This window comes from Elephantulus edwardii, unplaced genomic scaffold (assembly GCF_000299155.1).
Source record: "Elephantulus edwardii isolate Elephantulus edwardi_28Jun2011 unplaced genomic scaffold, EleEdw1.0 scaffold00084, whole genome shotgun sequence".
Lineage (NCBI taxonomy): Eukaryota > Metazoa > Chordata > Mammalia > Macroscelidea > Macroscelididae > Elephantulus > Elephantulus edwardii.
Window position 1 is genome coordinate 6,901,571 of NW_006399834.1, and position 6,556 is coordinate 6,908,126.

The window sequence follows — 6,556 nt, forward strand, 5'->3', positions numbered from 1 at the left end:
GTGCGCCTGATACAGGCCATGGTCTTTGCAATCACTTGTTATGCATCAGAGAGTTGGACAATGACTAGGGAGGACAGAAGGAGAATTGATGCCTTTGAGATGTGGTGCTGGAGAAGAGTATTGAATGTACCATGGACTGCCAAGAAAACAAACAGATTCACCTGGAGAGGATTAAACCAAGCAACTCCTTGGAGGCAAGGATTCTGGGGCTTCTTCTGACATACTTTGGGCATATTGCCAGGACGGACGGGTTCGTGGAGAGGGACATCATGCTTGGGAGGGTGGAGGGACGGCACAGGAGGGGAAGACCCTCTATGAGATGGATTGATTCGGTGACTGAGGTAATCGCGATGGGTGCGTCGGAGGTGGTGCGATTGGCACAGGAAAGAGCAGGGCTTAGGGCTGTTATGCATAGGGTCGCTATGAGTCGCAAAGGACTCGACGGCACATAACAACAACAACAATAACTATGAAGCATTATGTGACATCTTGATAATCTTTTGTATAGAAGTTTGATTTATTCAAGCCAGTGGGAAATACTAAGATTAAAATTTCTTTAGGGAAAGGACTTGCCTTTTGTTTCAATTACTATTAAGCACCGTGTTCAGTCAATGTACAGCATCCTAAATAATAATATAATTTAAAAAGTAGAATACAGTGATAGAGTACAGATTTTGTAGCCTGTACACTTATATTTGAATTCTGCTTCAATTTTTTTATTTAGAGATTTTGGTTTGCTTTTGTAATATAATATTCATATGACCCATTTAACCTGTATGTTATGGAAATGCCCTTAGGCACCAGATCAAGGTTTTGTTCTTTCTCCTTTTCTTTTTCAAAATATAGCTTCCTAAAACAGTAGCCTAGCCCAGCTGGCATTCTGGGACTCCTTCCATCTTTGGTTTGACTTTAGGATTCAGTGAAGTACATGCTGTTCTTGCATTAGAAGCAGTAGTGCTAATTTCTTTATGCCAAATACTTTTGCAGGAGTTCAGGCTGAGTTCCCCGGATGATTGTTTATTGCAAAGTCACTGAAGCAGCTGGTGGAAAAGTCTACATTGGTCCCTTTGAGACTTGTGACTTTGGAAAACATTCTGAATTGTTCTTCATTTCAGATGCATACGTAACATAGTACAAAACTTCCATAGGATCTCCACTCATTATTCATTGATTTGTAGAAACTCCATGGATATTTCTACAGTTTACACAACTTAACTGGACAATATTTTATCCAAGGAATACTCTTTAGAAGTAAAGGGGCCGTGATTAATAATGAAATTGAGGCTAAAGTTGTAAAGTATTACTTTCCTAAAGAAATTATGTCATCTGAGCGAGTGTCTCTGTTTCTCTACATGGTTTGACCTGTGGTAAACATCACAGAACAACTTGTAAAAAAAATTACCTTTCTACTGCAACATAATAGGGAGCTCTGATGACCTAGTGATAAGAATCTGCTCTGTAATCCCAAAGGCATGTGATTCGAATCCACCAGCTGCTTCGTGGTAGAAAGATGGGCAACCTCCTCCTATGTGATTATTACCTCTGAAAATTCACTGGAGGGTCAGCTATGGGTCAGTTCTGAATTGATGGTATACAACAACAATTGCAACATTACTTTTACCACTGCAAGACAGAATTTATAGTTCTTCAGATCTGTTGTTCATAGGGTTGCTATGAATAATACTCGACTGGATGGCATTTAACAACAATAGCAACTTGTCTTTTATGAGTTAGTAAAACCAAATTAATCTACGTCATTTCAAACACAAGTCTACAAACATCTTTCAATGTCCATTTTCATTTTTTATATTGAAAAATTGATATTTAGTGAATGTTTATTATGAAGAAAGAAGAGTTTTAGTGTAAGGAAACAACAAATGTGACTAATTTGTACCTGTCTTAGGGATATTGTACTTTAATGTTTCAGACATAAGGCAACAGACTCAGAATAAATTATCATCTAGTTCAAGTCTATTCATAGCTGACCCTCCAGAAGGTTTTCAGAAGTTGAAAATCTTATTGGAGGAGATTTCCCACCTTTTTCTCTGTGCAGCATTGGTGGATTCAAACTGTAAGAAAAACATCGCCTTTGAGTGATCAGCACAACTGCTTACATAAGAGTATTCAATCAGAGCTTTCTAATAAGAGAGTGGGAATTTATATGGAACATTATGTTCTACCTTCAGTAAATGGAGTTATTTTATTTGTAATGGAAATAGAGATGGAAACTAGGGTTTCTAAACTTTTAAAATTATTTCAATGTGTGCTAAAAGACCATAGGTTAAACATAAATGACTTGTCTGTTGAGTCAATCAAACTCATTATCAATGACTTGGAACTGACTTATAGCTGATCCTCCAGTGACTTTTCAGAGGCTGTCAATCTCATGGGAGAAGATGACCAGTCTTTCTTCAAGAAGTTGAGGGATTCAAACTGCCAAAGAGGTTTTCCTCTAGGTTAGTAGTACGATTCCCTATGGACTACTTCACCAAAACTCACTGACATAAATTACAAAACAAATAGTAAGTCAGATATTTTAGGTATTGAGTTACAGCAAAGAAAATACACCTTCGAGACAAAATAAGAAACCAAATAAATACATGTAATCATTACTACATAAATAAATAAATGCATATAGCCCTTGTGTATCCACTTGCCATACAGAAGCAACTTGTGGTTTCTGTGAAGCTGAACACTGTGACACTGATGTTTCAACTGGCATAATGGTTACCCATAGTGGACAGAGTTTGGCAGTGCTCCCCAGCTAAAACAAGCTTGGAAGCAGGAGTGGCATCAACGTCCATACATAGCTTGCCTCAGGAAACCCTACGAACATGGAGAAAGGATGAAAGTCACGAAACTGTCGAGGACTTTGGTTCATAGAGTCGCTGTGAGTCACCTACGACTTGATGGCACTTAACAACAACAAACAGCAACAACAACAACAACAATCATTTGAGTTTTCAGATGGTGTCATTTTGATGTCTTATATCTGTTTGAATCAAACAAGCATCTTTTCAATAACACCGATGCAATTGAAAAAAACTGTACAATGAAAATGGAAGACAAAAGAGGAATTAATTTGTCTGAAGAATATTGAATGGATTGCCAAGAAAAATAATGAATCAATCTTAGATAAAATAGAATCAGAATGATCATTAGAAGTAGACATGAGATTTCTGCTCACTATAGACATGTCATCAGGAAAGATCATCACTACAAACATTATGTTTGGCAAAAGGCCAAAAAGAACAAGGGGAACTTTTAGTGAGATGGATTAACATAATAGTCAAAACAATGGGTTCAAGCATATCATGATCATGAAGATAATGCTCATAAGTTTGTTCTGTTTTATGTAAGGGCACTAAGATTTAGAGCTGGCTTTATGGACAACAAATATCAACTGTCAAGGGAAGGGACAGCAAACAGAGATGGCAGATACTTACAATGGGGTATGTGCAGGGCACATAGAAAATGTACAGTTATGGAAAGAATAAGTAGAATTTATTCCAGCAGAAATAATTTTATTTCATATTCCAATATTGAATTTTTATTCATATTCAAATATTAGAATATTTTATATTCCAATATTCCAGCAGAAAGAAATTCCAGAAGAAAAAATTTTTCCACCAGAAAGCTGTTGGATTTAAGCATGCAATGGGCATAATTTGACTTATATTTTTTAAAAAGAGTACTCTATTTAACAGGGAGAAATGATATGTCCAATTCTGGTGAGAGACTTCATAGGGAGTTGCGGGCTAACCCAGAGGCAGTGAATTTCTGGTGTTCATAGTTCACTGTGAGTGGAAGTGAACATGACAGCAGGTTATGGTAACAACATATTTGGGGAAAGTGAATGCGAGTGAGACACAAAGTTAATTACATTTCTATTTCTGCACTCATTTTTTTGACACATCATAGTATTTATTACAAACTTCATATACATATGCATATAATCTATATGCAGAATAGATCATTCAAAAGGTTGGGCTTTAGGAGGAGTAATGTAGCATCAGGATTGAAGGAAGATTTATCAACACTCTGTTATATGCAGATAACACCATCTTGCTTGCTGAAACTGAAGAGGGTCTGAAGAGTTTGCTGCAGAAGGTCAACAACTGTAGTCTTCAATGTAGATTGAAGCTCAGCATCAAGAAGACAAAGATCCTGGCCACTGGGAAATAGGCAGCACCATGCTAAATGGGGAGATTGAGATTGTTAACAATTCCAGCTTGCTCTGTTCCACAATAACACTTTTAGCATTGTTGTTGTTGTTTATTGCCTTTGAGTCAAGAACAACTCTTGGCGCCCCTGTGAAGAAAAGGCCTGGAGCCCCTCTACAACTATTGATATTTACAAAATTTCAGAGTTTCCGGAGACATATTATCTAGGAAGTGGATGCCACCCCTACTTCCAAACCTGTCATAGTATGTTATTGTTGTTATGTGCCATTGAGTTGCCTACGATGTATAGTGATTCTACGTAGAGCAGCTCCAAACCCTTTCCTGTTCTGAGCCAGTCTCACTAATTCCCACACACCAATCTCTATTGCCCCAGTTACTGTATCAATCCATTTCATCCAGGGTCTTCCTCTCCTGTGCTGACTGTCCACCCTTCTGAGCATGATGTCCTCCTCCAAGGACCAATCTCCTGGACACATGCCTGAAGTAAGTGAGGCAGAGCATCAAAATGCTAGCCTCCAAGGAGAAATTTCATTTCATCTTCTCCAAGACAGACTTATTTGTTTTCTTGGAAGTCCATGGTATTTTCAAGACTTTTCTCCAGCACTGAAACTTGAAGGCATCTATTCTTCTTCTGTCATCCTTAGTCATTGTCCAACCATTTGAAGCATAACAAGTAATTGAGAAGACTATGGCCTGAATTAGGTTCACCTTTGTATCTAGACTGACATCGTTGCTCTTCAGCACTCTGGAGAGGTCCATGAGAGCAGATTTTTCCCAATGCAATTTGTCTCTTGATTTCCTGACTGCTGGTGTTAAGAGCATTGATCATGGAGCCGAGCAAGCTGTAATTGCTAACAACCTCAATCTCTTCTCATCTTTATGGTGCTGCCTATTGGCCCAGTGGTGAATCTGTCTTCTTGATGTTGAGCTTCAATCTATATTAAAGACTACAGTCCTTGACCTTTTGCAACAAATGCTTCAGGTCTACTTCAGTTTTAGCAAGCAAGATTATGTCATCTGCATATTGTAGGTTGTTAATGAACCTTCCTCCAATCTTGATGACACATTCCTCCTGAATGATCTGTTCTGCATACAGATTGAAAAGGTTAGGGGACAGGATGTATCCCTGACATACTCCTTTTCTGATTCTGAACCATGCAGTGTTTACTTGCTCTGTTCTGAGGACTGCTTCTTGGTTTAAGTATAGGCTTCATATAAGCATGATCAAGTGTTCTGAGATTCTATTTTCCTCATGGTTAGCCTCAATTTCTTGTGATCCACACAGTCAAATACCTTTGCATAGTCAATGAAACACACGTAGACATACTCTGGTACTCTCTGCTCTCTGTCTAGATCCATCTGACATTGGCAATAATGTCTCTAGTGCCACGACCTCTTCTAAACCCAGCTTGTATTTCTGGTAGTGCTCTGTCAATGTACTATTCAAGCCTTTTCTGGATAATTTTGAGCCAGATTTTGCTAGTGTGTGATATTAGTGATATGGTTTGATAATTTCCACAATCTGTCAGGTTACATTTTTTTTGTAATGGGAATAAATATGGATCTCTTTCAGTCAGTTGGCCAAGTAGTTGTCCTCCAGATTTCTTGGCAGAACTTGACTTTTAGTATTAGCAGTCAGGAAATAAAAAAAACCAAATTGCATTAGGAAAGTCTGTTGTCTGGGACCTCTCCAGACTGCTAAAGGGCAGCAAGGTCAATTGAGAAACTAAGGTGTGCCTGATCCATCCTATGGTCTTTGCAATTACTTGTTATACATCAGACAGCTGAACAGTGATTAAGAATGACAGAAGGAGGATTTATGCCTTAGAGTTGTGATGCTGGAGAAGAGTATTAAGCATTCCATGGACTGTCAAGAGAACAAACAGATTTGTCTTGTAGAGGGTAAAACCAAGTTGTTCCTAGGAGGGAAGGATTTTTAAGATCCATCTGACACATTTTGGGCATGTTGCCAGGAGGGACCAGGCCTTGGAGAAGGACATCACACTTAGAAGGGTAGAGGGATAGCATTAGAGACTAAGACCCTGTAGAAGGTCAATTGACACAGTAACTAGGGCAATGGGTTAAGTGTGTTGGAGACAGTGAGATTGGCTCAGGATAGAAAAGGATTCAGAGCTAGTGTGCATAAGATTGCTATGAGTCACAGGCCACTTTATAATACATAACAACAACATAATATATATGTATATAAAGAGGGAGAAAGAGAAAGCAAAAAAAATCTCAAGCATGTAAGTAATAGTTTTGGAATATACAATCACAATGTTTATGTGTTCATAAAATTATACATATGTAGTAGGTACATTAGAAAAGTATAAAATATAAAAGACAATTTAAGGTAATAATAAAAGACAAAT